Source organism: Protopterus annectens, chromosome 11.part0, assembly GCF_019279795.1.
Source record: "Protopterus annectens isolate FY-2018-M chromosome 11.part0, PAN1.0, whole genome shotgun sequence".
Lineage (NCBI taxonomy): Eukaryota > Metazoa > Chordata > Ceratodontiformes > Protopteridae > Protopterus > Protopterus annectens.
The window spans coordinates 1,526,371,073-1,526,385,227 of record NC_056745.1 but is presented as its reverse complement, the minus strand read 5'-3'; positions in this window follow the sequence as shown (position 1 = coordinate 1,526,385,227).

The window sequence follows — 14,155 nt, the reverse complement described above, 5'->3', positions numbered from 1 at the left end:
TCCAAGTGTGATATTAGTATAATACAGACAGTATCAACACACACCAAAGACTGCTGCCACAGCCATGACAGCAACTGCAGTGACAAGAAAACATGGGGCGATTTGTTACATCTGAAAAACACACAACCCAAGTAAAATGTACACATCACACCCTATAATTAGTGCACAATAGGTATGTGACCTGTGTCCTGAGGTAGACGGTAAGTGGAACATACACTAACATGTGTTCACAGTGCTGACTACTCCTTTGTATGCAACACATTATATTATTATTGACAGCAGCTAAGCTGCACTTCATAAGTAAGTACTAAGCATTCAGTCTGCAGATCACTACAAGCCATGCCGCCAATAACCTGTATTCTTGGCATTTATGGTGAAGCTGTGGCTAGCACACCAGATTTTTGGTTTGATCTAGGCCCTGCTGGAGAATACGGGTATCATGAGGGAATTGACACATGCACCTAATTTGCAGTCACCTACAGACTTTGTTAGTTAGAGACCTTGGACACCTGATTTCACTTCTGAGACTTAAATGCTAAATAAAAAGGGACTCAGGACAGAACCCTGTGAAAGACCATTAGTGGCACCTCTAAGGTTCAGGAGATGCTACTAACTAAGTGCAAGTTCTGTCTGTACTCCAATTTGCTTTCCAGGTGACAACCAGAATAAACAAAGAGGTGAGTTTTTGATGCTCATACAGGGAATGCAGTGAATGGCTTTGGCAAGTTTAAGATAGACAGTGTGAATAGACTGGCCCACATATACAGACTCCATGACCTTATCGAAGAAATGAACTAAGCTGTGTAGACACAAATGACATCCACATGCATGTATGTCAGCCACATCTTCTGATGTTAGCTGATCCATGGGGTAGTGGTCCTGGGCATCCTCATGAGGGGCACTCATCCAGCAGACATTAATCTCATTCAGGTAGCAGCAGTACATCTGACCATGGGCATAGATGTGCCAATGCAACTACTGACAGAGTCAGTTCTCATATTTGGTTATGACAAGGATGAACTGCCACCTCTACCATGCATGGTACACACCTGTCCGGCATTCCAAGATGTAGAGTTAGTACAGAGCTCGGCTGTGTTTGTGCAGACACTCACATACCAATTTCACCTGGAGGACACACACACACACACACACACACACACACACACACACAAACACACACACACACACACACACACACACACACACACACACACACACACACACACACACACACACACACACACACACAAACACATGCACATGATAGTTACATGGTTCAGACGTGGAGCTTAAAGCTCATTTTGTCTAACTGGCCATTTGTTACTTTATCTGAATGTATGCCTGCTTCTGTTTCTTATTCACACACACTCACTGATCATTTTGTGTCAGTGTAGACTTCCTGCCCCTCCACCACATACACAACATTCTAGGAAAGTGATGATAATTGTGCCATATCCTTGTTTTCTATCTTTTGGACTAAGGGATACATAACATTTGTGTCTGATGCACAGGGTGAATAGCTGACTCAGTGCTTAGTACATCTGCATTTGTGATGTTTTGCTAATTATTCTTTTGAAATATTTTGGTCTTAGAAAGTTAAACAGTTGATAGAATCATTTTTTTACATCAGTATTGAAGTCTGAAACTGAAATGTGTCTCATTACTTTCTAACTTCTCTCTTTAATTATTTTCCAGTACAAAATATGATGCCAAACTGAGGATATTCCATGACCATCAATACTTTTGAGAGGTGTGAGTGTGTGAATCTTTGATGCCTGAGGCCTATTACTTGATAGAGGACACATGTATTCACATAAGTCTCTGCTGTCACATGTTAAAGTCATTTCTGTACAAATCACCCACCAAGTAACAACATGCAAAGATATACCATTAATTTGTATTATTATACTATACACTCCATGTTCAACACTTTCCTTGTAAATCCAGTAGTTGCAACAGTTTCAGTTCAGGACTAATTCTGTCTGATTCTAGTAGTACACAACCACTACATGGGTAGGTAAAGATTGTGAGCATTCCGCCGGCGTCAATGTTACTATATGTATGTACAAAGGATAAAGATTTTAGTCCCTTAGATGGTGATTGAGTGCGTAATGCATTGCCTCTTAGCCAATGCAAGAGCATATTGAGTACACCTACATCTTCCTATGCCCACAACAGCTGCTGATTCCCCCTCTGACTCCTCACCTGTGTGTGGCTGTAGTAACCTTGCTATTAGTGGTGAGATGTCTGGCCCTTGCCCTAGTTGATCTTGCTGAAGCTGCCTTCTCAGGACAATGTTGTGTAGTATGGCGCAGATGGTGAATATTTCAGTACATGCACATGGATTGCACTGCAGGGCTTCCCTAAATATATCTAGGCACTGGAACAGCTACGTCAGCAGCCCAAACACGTGCTCTATGATATTTCTGGTTTGAGCGACAGCCTCATTGTGGTGCCCTTCAGCCAGTGTGTGCGTGCATTTCTGATCGGTGTCATTTTCCACAGTACCTGTGCATAACTTGCATTCCTCAGTAAATGGCCCTGTGGGATATCACCCCTAGTGAATGTCTGAAACATTTGGGAGGTGTGCCAAGTCATGCTAACTTCCTGGTCTGCCAGCACACACATTCAAAATGATTCCCTTGGCATTACACAAGACATGGCAGTTAACAGAGTGGAAGCCTTTTCTGTTTATGTAGAGCCTTCCCTGTTACCTGGGTGGTGCCTTTATATCTATATATGTATCTATGACACTCAGTACTTCAAGGTATTGTGCTACAGGGTAGAACTCCTGCATATATTTGGCCCTATCCTCAGGAGTACATGGAAAATATATATGGTCATTGGCATTTTGGAGCACAATATTCAGGAATTAATGGAGGATCCTGGATGCTGATGACTGTGACACCCCCAACATGACCCCTGTTGGTCTCTGAAATGTTCCTGCAGCTAAATTTCTAAGTTCTACACATACCTTTGTCTCCACAGGTATGGGTTTCCCCCAGTTTGCCCTGGGTCCGAGTTGAGGGGAATAGATCTTGCTGAGTTCCTGTAGTGTGTCTCTGTCCACCCTTTAGCACTCTACCATTTCCACCTCCTGTAGATTGTAATAAGTTAAACAGGGTCTGAAAACACTTCTTCTTGGCCATGGTCTATTAGCAGCAGCAGCAACAGCAGCACAGACTTCAGCCTGTTGCACATACACGTGAATTAAATCATCTGCAGCCCCTAACATTCTTTCTGTGTAGGCTATTTCCATGGCTGTATTCCAAAAGCTTTTGGAATTCACAGGAAAACCAACACTAAGTCTACACAGTTGCTTTATCATTTGTTGAATAGCACCTCCATCTTGGATTTATTGATTAGCATGCAATTCAGCTGCTTAAGCTGCAATTAGCATGCCATGGTGTTTACAGAGGTTGCATGGCTCTACACACAGCCCCAGATTTATGATTCCTCTGTGCAGGACTAGCTTAGTCCTGCACAGAGGTGACCGTTTAGGAGTTGGATGGCAGTGCACCATGCATATTAATGATGTGTGCTGCCTGAGCTGGGTGTGTCTGAGAGCAGATCTCTCAGAATATACACGCCCCCGCAATGAAGAACAGCAGAAAGGGGTATGAAATGAGCGAGACCATTCATAGGTGTCTGCATATCCCCACCAACAGTCCCCCTCATGTACAACAGCAAAAGTATACAGAAATAAAATGAACAAACCCGTGTTTTTTTTTTTTAATCTGATTAAAGCTAACTGTAGGTACGCGGGTGTGCCCATCACTTAGCTATGATTAATGCAGCTTAAATGGCTGAAAAGGATAACAAGGAAGATATATGCAAATGAAGCAGCATCACAATAGTGTAGTAGGGAGAGCATTCGCCTTACGAGAAGGCATTCCCAGTTCAAGTCCCAATGCAGCACATTCCATTTTTCATGGCAAAGCACGTTATGTCTAATATTTTTGTTGCATAACCCACTAAATAACATATATTTATGAAATGAAGTACTGCAGTAAATGCACGTGTGAGATGTCATAATGAATAAAGCACTAGTATGCATGTTTAAGCACCAATAAGCAGTATTAAGTATATTTAACCACTAGTAAGCGAGCTTAAGCCCATTTGCATGGGGGTAAGCAATGCGCACACAGGTTAAGCAATTCTGAAATTTCCTCTCTGTAAGTATCATTAACCGGAGGTTAGCATTGCTTACCCTCACGCCAACCCATGCAAACTCACTTACAAATGCTCAAAAGTGCCTTATTCACTCTGTATCCAATGGTCCTTGTTCTGCCCATCAACAAAATAAACAGTCATGCAGGTCTAAAACCCAGGACCCTATACATCATAGTCTTAGTAGTTAACCACAAAGCCATGACAGAAGTACAGAAGAATGAGGCATCAGCATACAAGTCTTCACCATAGTAAAACCAAACTGAACCTGTGGAAGGAATCATTATACAAACATATGTGCCTTAACCCACTACATAACATAAATATGTGAACTGGAGTAAAGCAGTAAGCCCAGAAGTCAGGTGTAATTGTAATAGAGTGTTGAAGTCCCCAATAAAACACAAGGACCCCATACAGTGTATGTACACATGAATCATGGATACCAGGCATACATATAAGGTGTAATGAATAATAACTCAATGCCAAAAAGGAATTATAATGCAAAGTCTAATGTAAGCAACACTAAGCATTGCACAGGCCAGCTTAGGAGATGTAAAGTGTAGGCCAGCTAACTCAATGTGCCCAGTGTTATACCCATTTAAACAATGCCAACCATAGGTAAGCAGGTTTGCCCATAGCCTAGCCTTTTCAGAACTGGCCAATCACAGAAAAGTGCAGGAAATCAGCCCTACTTAAACCCAGGAGGTGGGAATACATCTCATAACTGGTTGTAGCTTCCACTTTCAGGCACAATGGCAGTAAGGAGATAAGGTGTGCACTTTCGGGCGCAGCACTGGTGCATCCAGGAGTCCAGAGTCATGGCAGAACTCCTTGTCAAAGACCATGATCAGAGACTGCTGCAGGGCCAGTACCAGGGCTCCCAATATAAGGCAGAGGCCTGGGACCGTCTCACCTGTGACCTCACCTGTGCCACTGACATACCCCAAACTGGTAAGCAGGTCAGGCATCACTATCCTGACCTGAAGCTGTATAAGGAGGACCTCTTGGACCAGTGGATCCAAGATGCTTGAGCGGCAGGGCATGTTCCAGTTGTGTGTAAGTATCACCCCACTATGTGTGTAATAATTGCCAGCTCAGGTATATCATGGATAGTTATGGCTAAATATTTGTCTTATGTCCCCCACAGCTGCAATGGAGTGGGCAGTATACCAGGAGGCCCATGTCAGTCACCTGGCAAGGCTGTAATGTGAGGCAGGTCAGTAATACTCATGCATTTACTGTCATAGGAAATAACACTAAAAGTATTAGAAAATCATTTGCCTGTATAAAACCTGTATTGTTCAAGGCAAGTACTGCATACAATGGAGAATATGGCAGGAAGAGTCTCATATAGTATGTATATAAATAAAAGTGTAACAGCCTGACAATAAAGGTCTAACTGTTGGACTGCATGTGTATTCTCTGGTATCATACAGTAATGTAGATTTGCAATCATTTAATAGTACTGTTGTATTAAATACTGTTACCCACACCATGCACCATAAACTGAATGTGTAGGAATGCCTGTGTATGACTGGTGTAATCTCCAGGGGCCATTTAGCACAATTGAGAGACACTTAGGCAGACAATAGGGAAAATGCAGACAACAAAACCCAAATAGCACATGCAACTGAGATATGAACTGTTGTTTTGTTTAGCACACACAGCCATGGTTTGAATCCTGCCAGTGGTAGTAGTCTGCATACAGAATCATACCCCACAACTGTACAGATATGTCCAGAATGTCCAGTAAAATGGCCCATATATGTTGCCTATCAACCTGTCCTCCTGGGAAATCAGTGGGATGACCCCAGACGTATAGGCAGCAAACAGGAAATATAACTGATTGACACACATCTGAGAACAAAGCTGGCACACTAGCAACTCCCCAAAAACTTATGAGACTAAGAAGCCACGTATGTCCCATTTACACCCCAACTTGTCAAGCTGTGTCCAGAGTGTGTACAGTAACAGAGTGAGATGTATGTGCATAATAGTAATGTGGAATCTGGTAATGTGTGTGGGAGCATTCAGGTAGTGCTAACAAACATTTCTCCCACAGGTCTGCCAGATACCAACACTATGCTCCGAAACACAAGAATGATACCCTGTACTGGTACTGTTTACATTGGTATCATATGGCATTGAGACTGATGCAGTTGCACTGAATAATGAGGTATTACACATCTCTGTCGCCCACACTGTCCTACAAAATATTACTGTCTAGGAGAGCTGTATAAGAGTGTTGTAATACAAGGTCAGAATGCAAAAGCACAGGGGATTAATAAGACAGAAAGCAGATAGGAGATATACAGCAATATCTATATAGCAAACACAACTGTGATGGACAGTGTTTAAGTTGTAGCAGACACAGCCATGGTCTGAATCCTGGGAGTGGATGTAGGATACATACAGAATCATACCCCACAACTGTACAGATGAGGTCCGAATGTCCAGTATATGGGCCCATATCTGATGCCTGTCCCCCTGGTAAGTCTGTGGAATGATCCCAGATGTTTAGCCAGCAAACAGGGAATACAAGTGATTGTCAAAAATCTATGAGAACAAACCTGTCACTGTAGCCCCCCCCCCCCCTCGAAACTGTTAGGAGAGTAATATTTCAAGTATGTTCTATCTACACTCCCATGTTGTCAAGCTGCAGCCAGAGTGTGTACAATAACAGAGTGAGATGTATGTGCATAATACTAATGTGTAATCTGGAAGTTTGTGTGGCAACAGTCAGGTAGTGCTAAAAACATTGTTACCACAAGTATGTCGGATATGAGCACAGTACTGAGAAATAAAGACCATTATAACCTGTGCAGGTACTGTTCACTCTGGTATTGTAGGGAATTGTGAGTTTTGCAGTTTCTCTGAATAATAAAGTATCACTGATCACTGTCACCCACACTGTGCTACATAATATAACTGTGTAGGAAAGCATGTATATGTGTGTGTCAGGTAACTAAAGGTGGAAAAGGGCAATATTCTAGATATGTCTCGGCACACCAGCATGTGGTCAACACATGGCCAGAGTCTGTGCAGAAAGAGTTGGATAGCTATGTGCACAATATCAACCCCTAATCTGGGAGTATGTGTAGAAACAGTTAGTTAATGTTAACAAACATTCCCTTCACAGGTATACCAGGTAAGAGGTGTATACTGCAGGTAAAACCAGTTCATGTGTAACAATGATGACACCCATATCACTGTCCAAACTAAGGCTATAGGGTAGTGTAGTAAGACTTGTAAGGTACAGATAACAGCACTGACTAGGAAAGTAATGTGGACTACAGGAATATACTAGTTGTTAATTGACATCTCCCCCCCCCCCCCACCATATCTTCAACAATAATCAACATACCCACCCCAACTGGTATGTAATGTTGCCTAAGATCTGATATTGTCCAATTGTTTGATAAATATTTTAATTGTTCCTATGCATATGCTATACTGAATTATTCCAACATTGGTGGCATGGTGTCATCAATGTACCTGCATGCTGTTCTAATTACCACTGTGGTCCCATATATGCATGTATTCTGTTTACTATGGAACTGTTCTGTATCTGGTGTCTGGGTTAATGGGAATATCTATGCATGCTGTTATACCTAACCATGGAATGTGTTGACTATTACTACCCCACATATGATAATGAAATCTAAACACTATTGCACATTTGAGAAGGCCGGTCCCAGCGGACCCACATGTCCCACCTCAGCTGGCCATGGCCCACACAAGCAAATTAAACTAGTTAACAAAAAACAGCCAGAGATGCTAAAACAGTCCATTTAATAGTAAGCGCTTTTGAAGGAGTCAGTGCCACAACTTCTTCAGACAAAGAAAAAAAATAAACCAAACATTTAAATACACAGAGTATGCAATTATTCAATTATCCAGTAATTGTTTTTTACATAATTCAGTCTTACTATCCCTACTTCAACATTTAACTACATATCTTAGTGTTAAAATTATACATTTCATCCATAATACCATTAAATATCAAAAATGAATTAAAATTTGGACTTCTATATCACTTAGACTTTGTTTAAATACATAAAATTACATAACAAATGTACATAAAAAAAACAAATATACTTAAAAAAGCTTTAGTGCAGACTTACAAACCCAATTGTTATGAATTAATGGTTTGTCCTAACTATGTGTGTATAAAACTAATAATTTATTTTCTTCTTATTGTTGTTATTTTTATTTATATTTATTACTGAAAACAAATATATAAATATATATACACAAATATACCTAGATTGTTTACCAGCTTACAACCCATATACATACTAACATATATAAATAAATAAATATCAATTATCTAGTCAATGCTTTTAGTTTTAAAATGCTTTTAATTGATACATGTTCATTGAGGCCTGGTGGAATATAGGCTATAGTACGAATTTGCCACATTAATTCACTTTCTTCCAATTTAAGTTCCCAAGGGCCTCCCCTTAATTTACATTCCACTTGATGTATAACAGCGTACTGAAAACTATGACCAGGATTTTCAATAATATGTTTTGTTAATGCACTGGTAGTCACTTTCTGACTAATACAATATTGATGCTTGTAGATCCTCTGTTTAACCTTTCTATCGATTTTACCAATATAGTATGAAGGACATACGTCACTAATAAATTATTAGCTTTATACACACATAGTTAGGACAAACCATTAATTCTTAACAATTGGGTTTTTAAGTCTGCACTAAAGCATTTTTAAGTCTATTTGTTTTTTTATGAACATTTGTTATCTAATTTTATGTATTTTAAACAAAGTCTAAGTGATATAGAAGTCCAAATTTTAATTAATCTTTCATATTTAATGGTATTGTGGATGAAATGTATAATTTTAACACTAAGATATGTAGTTAAACATTGAAGTAGGGATAGTAAGACTGGATTTCTAAATATCTTTGATATTTAATGGTATTGTGGATGAAATGTATTATTTTAACACTAAGATATGTAGTTAAACGTTGAAGTAGGGATAGTAAGACTGAATTATGTAAAGACCAATTACTTGATAATTGAATAATTGAATTCTCTGATTGTGTATTTAAATGTTTGGTTTATTGTTTTTCTTTGTCTGAAGAAGTTGGGGCACTGACTCCTTCAAAAGCGCTTACTATTAAATGGACTGTTTTAGCATCGCTGGCTGTTTTTTCTTTACTAGTCTAATTAGTTTTGTGTGGTTTGTGGTTTGCTAATGGCGAGCGATGCAGGAGGAAATTTGCAGTCCTTGTGTACACAACAGGACAATGGAACTTTAAATGTTTCTAATGCTCCCACAGAGGTGAATGCCATAGGGAACCTTATAGCTTTGGTGCAGCTATTGTTGGATCGAGTGGATAGCCTGACTCAAAGAATGGATGAAAGAAGTAACGCTAATGATTTTCAAAATACACAAATGGCTTCAGCACAGACTAATCAAGTTCATTCAGGTGAGTCAAGTCGCCTGTATTCAGAAGTGTCTAATTTAACTACAAATAATGTTCAGCGGAATGGTTTGGGTAATAATAATATTTCTATTAATGGTTTGAGTAACCGACAAGGAAGTGCACAATTAACACCAACATCGGGTGCTATTCCTACGATGGCTGACTTTCTCAGTTCTCCCCACTTTTTTGAAGAGGCACCTAATACTAACATGCAGGAGCCAAACCTCAGGGAAAATTCTATGAGTAATTTACTCAATGATTTTGATCAGAAATTGTTTAAATGCTGCAAATTGCAGCTTGAAGTGGCATACCTGCAGGAGTGTATCAACAAGAAAATCATTCCTAGAGGTTTGCACCGTGGCACTGCCCTGTAGGACTAGTGGAGAATTCAGTTTTTCATCATGAATTGCTTACCCTTTTTGATAGGCAAGGCATGGAATTTCTACAAGTATTAATTAAACAATATTGTTCAGAAATTAATTCCTACAAATCTGAGCTAGAGATAATTGAGCATTCCATTAACACCGATGCTGAGTTTCCTAAGTATAAATACGAGTATGCCAGGATTTTTTACAAGCATAGAGGCTACTTTAGCAAAATTAATAGCAACTAAGAAAAAGAAAACAAAAGAGATATTAATGAATACTTGAACAATAAATCTTATCCATCTCCCCCAAGGATTTTTCAAACTTCTATAAGTTCACAGGGCATATTTGATCAATGGTTTGATGGGGATGATGTGAACATCGAGGAGGGTGAATCTAGTGCAAAGGCGGAGGAGATAGTAATGCAGGCACCACCGTTGTGCCATAGTGAGAGAACTACAAAAAACAATCAACAAACAAGTAATGCACAACGTTTTGATGCCTGACAACAGGCTGGGGTAATTAATGAGGACAATGTTAACACAAATAACCAACGGGATTTTCAGGGGGGTCGTGGCAACCAACGCAAAAATTCGAACAACAACAGGAACCAAGGGCAGAAAAGTAGCCATCAGAATCGGAGAAAGAGATAATTGAGGCCCCACAAGATGGACTAGAAATTCTTGTAAGTTCTGAAGGGGACTTCAAAATATTTAATTTTACTGATTTAACCATCGAATATGATATGGTTGAATTGTTTGCAAAGGGACTGACATTTGTACCTGATAGGAGAGCTGATTTGTCAAGACCATTATACATTTAAAATTATTCATACGTAAACTGAACCTTACTTGTTTAATGGGGTCAAATTTCTCACTTACTAATAGTTTAAGAGTTTCTAGCCTTTTCAATCCGCCTTTGCATGAAACGCTTGCAATGTTTGAAAAAATGTGCAAAACGGATTTGATGACTGTACTTAATAAGACACAGATTGGTAGAAAGCCTAAAAATGAACATTTCTGTTAATAAAATTGACTTCGTCCACTTATTAAATATGTGTAATATTAGGGTGATGAAGCCCGATAAAGGTGGGGGGTTGTTTTTTATGGATCAAACTGATTATAATAGGAGAATGGAAGTATATTTGGCCTCAAATGTATATAAGCAGGTCAGTATTAATGAAGTTAATGGTGCATATAGGAAGATTAGGGGCATACTTGAAGACCTGTTTTTGGAAGGGACAATTGATATAGATGCCTTTCAGTATTTAACAATGCCAGCACCCATTATTTCTTCCTTATTTGGTTCTCCTAAACTCCATAAGGATTATACCAACCCTCCATTTAGACCTATAGTGGACGGTAGAGGGTCAATTACATATGCTTGTGCCAAATTTGTAGATAGCATACTGAAACCACTCATTAAAGATGAGCCGCAAATATGTTGCGACTCATGGAATTTCTTGGACAACATCAATAAATTGGAATATAACGATAATTATACCTTTCCCACCGTAGACGTAAAAGATTTATATATGGTAATCCCACAGAATTTGGGGTTAGAATGGGTCCAAGAATTTATGACTACAAAAAAATCAGAAGAAAGGGATATATATCTGGTGGAAACACTTTTGGATGTGGTGTTGTCCAATAATGACATGATTTTTAATGGTCAATTATATTTGCAGAACACAGGAGTCGAGATGGGCTCACCTTGTGGGGGGAGTTTTGAAAATTGCGGAATGGCACATTGGAAAACAACTTTGTTGTTTAAGAACACCCTATTTCAAAATAATGTGATATGGCACACTAGGTACCATGACGATATGTGTTTCATTTGGCAAGGTGAAGTAAATGGTATAGATGCTTTTATTGAAAGTATTACGAAAATGACCAGTTTTTTAGAATTCACTTATCAGGTAGGTCTGGGATGCATTAGCTTTTTGGATGTTAACTTGTCCAAGGATAGAGCTAACCAAAGGTACAAAACTAATATATTGAGGAAGCCCACATATTCAAATTCTTTCTTACATTTTTCAAGTAGTCACCCTTACCATCAAAAGAAAGCTGTCATTAAGGGACAAATTGTAAGGGCAGCTAGGATGGTGTCAGAGGATAGAGACTATATGATCGAATGTAAATTGTTGAAATCTCTGTTTTTGAAAAGGGGCTACCCTGAATGTTTCTTAGACACTATTACTGATGAGGTGAATTGTAAAAGATCTACAGGGCATTTTAAGCCATTATTGTATAAATGTATACATATATAGATATAAATATACATGCAAATGCCTACATCTATAGATATATATGTCTACATCTATATGTCTAAATATTTACAGCAAGTTTTATATATATATATATATATATATATATATATATATATATATATATATATATATGTAAGCAGATATATATATATATGTAGGTATATACGGACATAGTTATATTTATGTAAGCAGATATATATATATATCTATATAGGTATATATGGGCATACATCTGTAGATAGTAATGGGAAAATAACTAAAACATATTTGGCCACATGCACCGTTAATGGGGTTGAGAGGCCCCAAACAATATACGTCTTGTATGAATAGGTATCCCCCCCCCCCACAGCCAAACACGTCTGCCCTGCAATATACTATCAAGTGTTGCAGAACCCAAAACCAGGACCTGACATGACATGGGCACAAGATGTTAACAGTACTACATCCCACCTGTATGATGTCAGGCTTTTATCGGTAACATATCATGCAGTACAGTATGGCTCCCATAGGAAATGTACAATGTGGAAGCTATCAACATCCCTAGGATACATATACAAAACAGTGAAACTTCTGTGTGGAAGATTTTCAATACAGATAATATCTAGTTAATCACTGTATACTAATCAGATCAGACAATAAGTAGAATAGCTATACTGAGTCAAGTCAAAATATAATAGAAAATATATAATTCTACAGCATTACTAAGTATTTGAAAGTAATCCAAGCAAGGCAGGCAGTCTGTTTCTAGTCGAAAATCCTTTATTAAGTACTTAATAAAGGACTTACTTAATTAAAAAAGGTTTTTCGACTGGAAACAGACTGCCTGCCTTGCTTGGATTACTTTCGAATACTTAGTAATGCTGTAGAATTATATTTTCTATTATTACTTTTGACTTGACGAGTTTACGCTGCTACTTCTACTACTGTCTGATCTGATTAATATACAGTGATTAACTAGAAATATATGGACTGAAAATCTCACAGAGAAGTTTTCACTGTTTTGTTTTAGACCCACTACACTTTGGGTTGTTTTGAGACTTCGGGGATACCACAGAGATTACTTGTTTTTTAGGATACATATACACAGACACATATATGCAGATACAGATATACACACACATATATAGATATATATATATATATATATCTATATATATATATATATATATATATATATATATATATATATATATAAATATATATATATATATATATATATATATATATATATATATATATATATATATATATATATATATATATATATAGATAGATAGATATACATTTATATGTGACTACACATACACACGCAGAGATCTGTACAGTAAGATACATACGTAGAAGGTGCACACAATATGGAACAGCCACTATGCCTACAGTTAACACCTTAACAACTAGACACTGTATGAGTCAACCATACAAATCAAAATTGTTTCCTGCAACATATACCCACAGAGAGGTAATAGGATATAATACCGCACACAAGGTTGCATAAATGGAATACCTTTATTTGTGTACTATTGCAGTTGTATATGCCATGTCATATACCTGTTCAGACACTGACATCCATATAAACAGAGTAATGCAACTGCGAAACAGTTATACTAATACAATAGTCTGGAAAAGTTTACAAATGTTGCTGTCCAGGCCGAGCCCTTCAAATAGTACAATAATAAAGACAGACTGAGCCACAGGATACCAAAAAATCAACAGTAAGTAATGCAGGTATATAGTTCAGCAGCCTCTATCTACACTCTGTACACAATCACTAGGTGGTAACGACCTCAGTTGACACAATGGGATGTAACTGTTACATAACAAGGCATAACTGACACCATCACAAGCACACTGACAAACAGAACAGTCTGTATGGCAGGAGGCAGTAGGCGTGCCTTAACC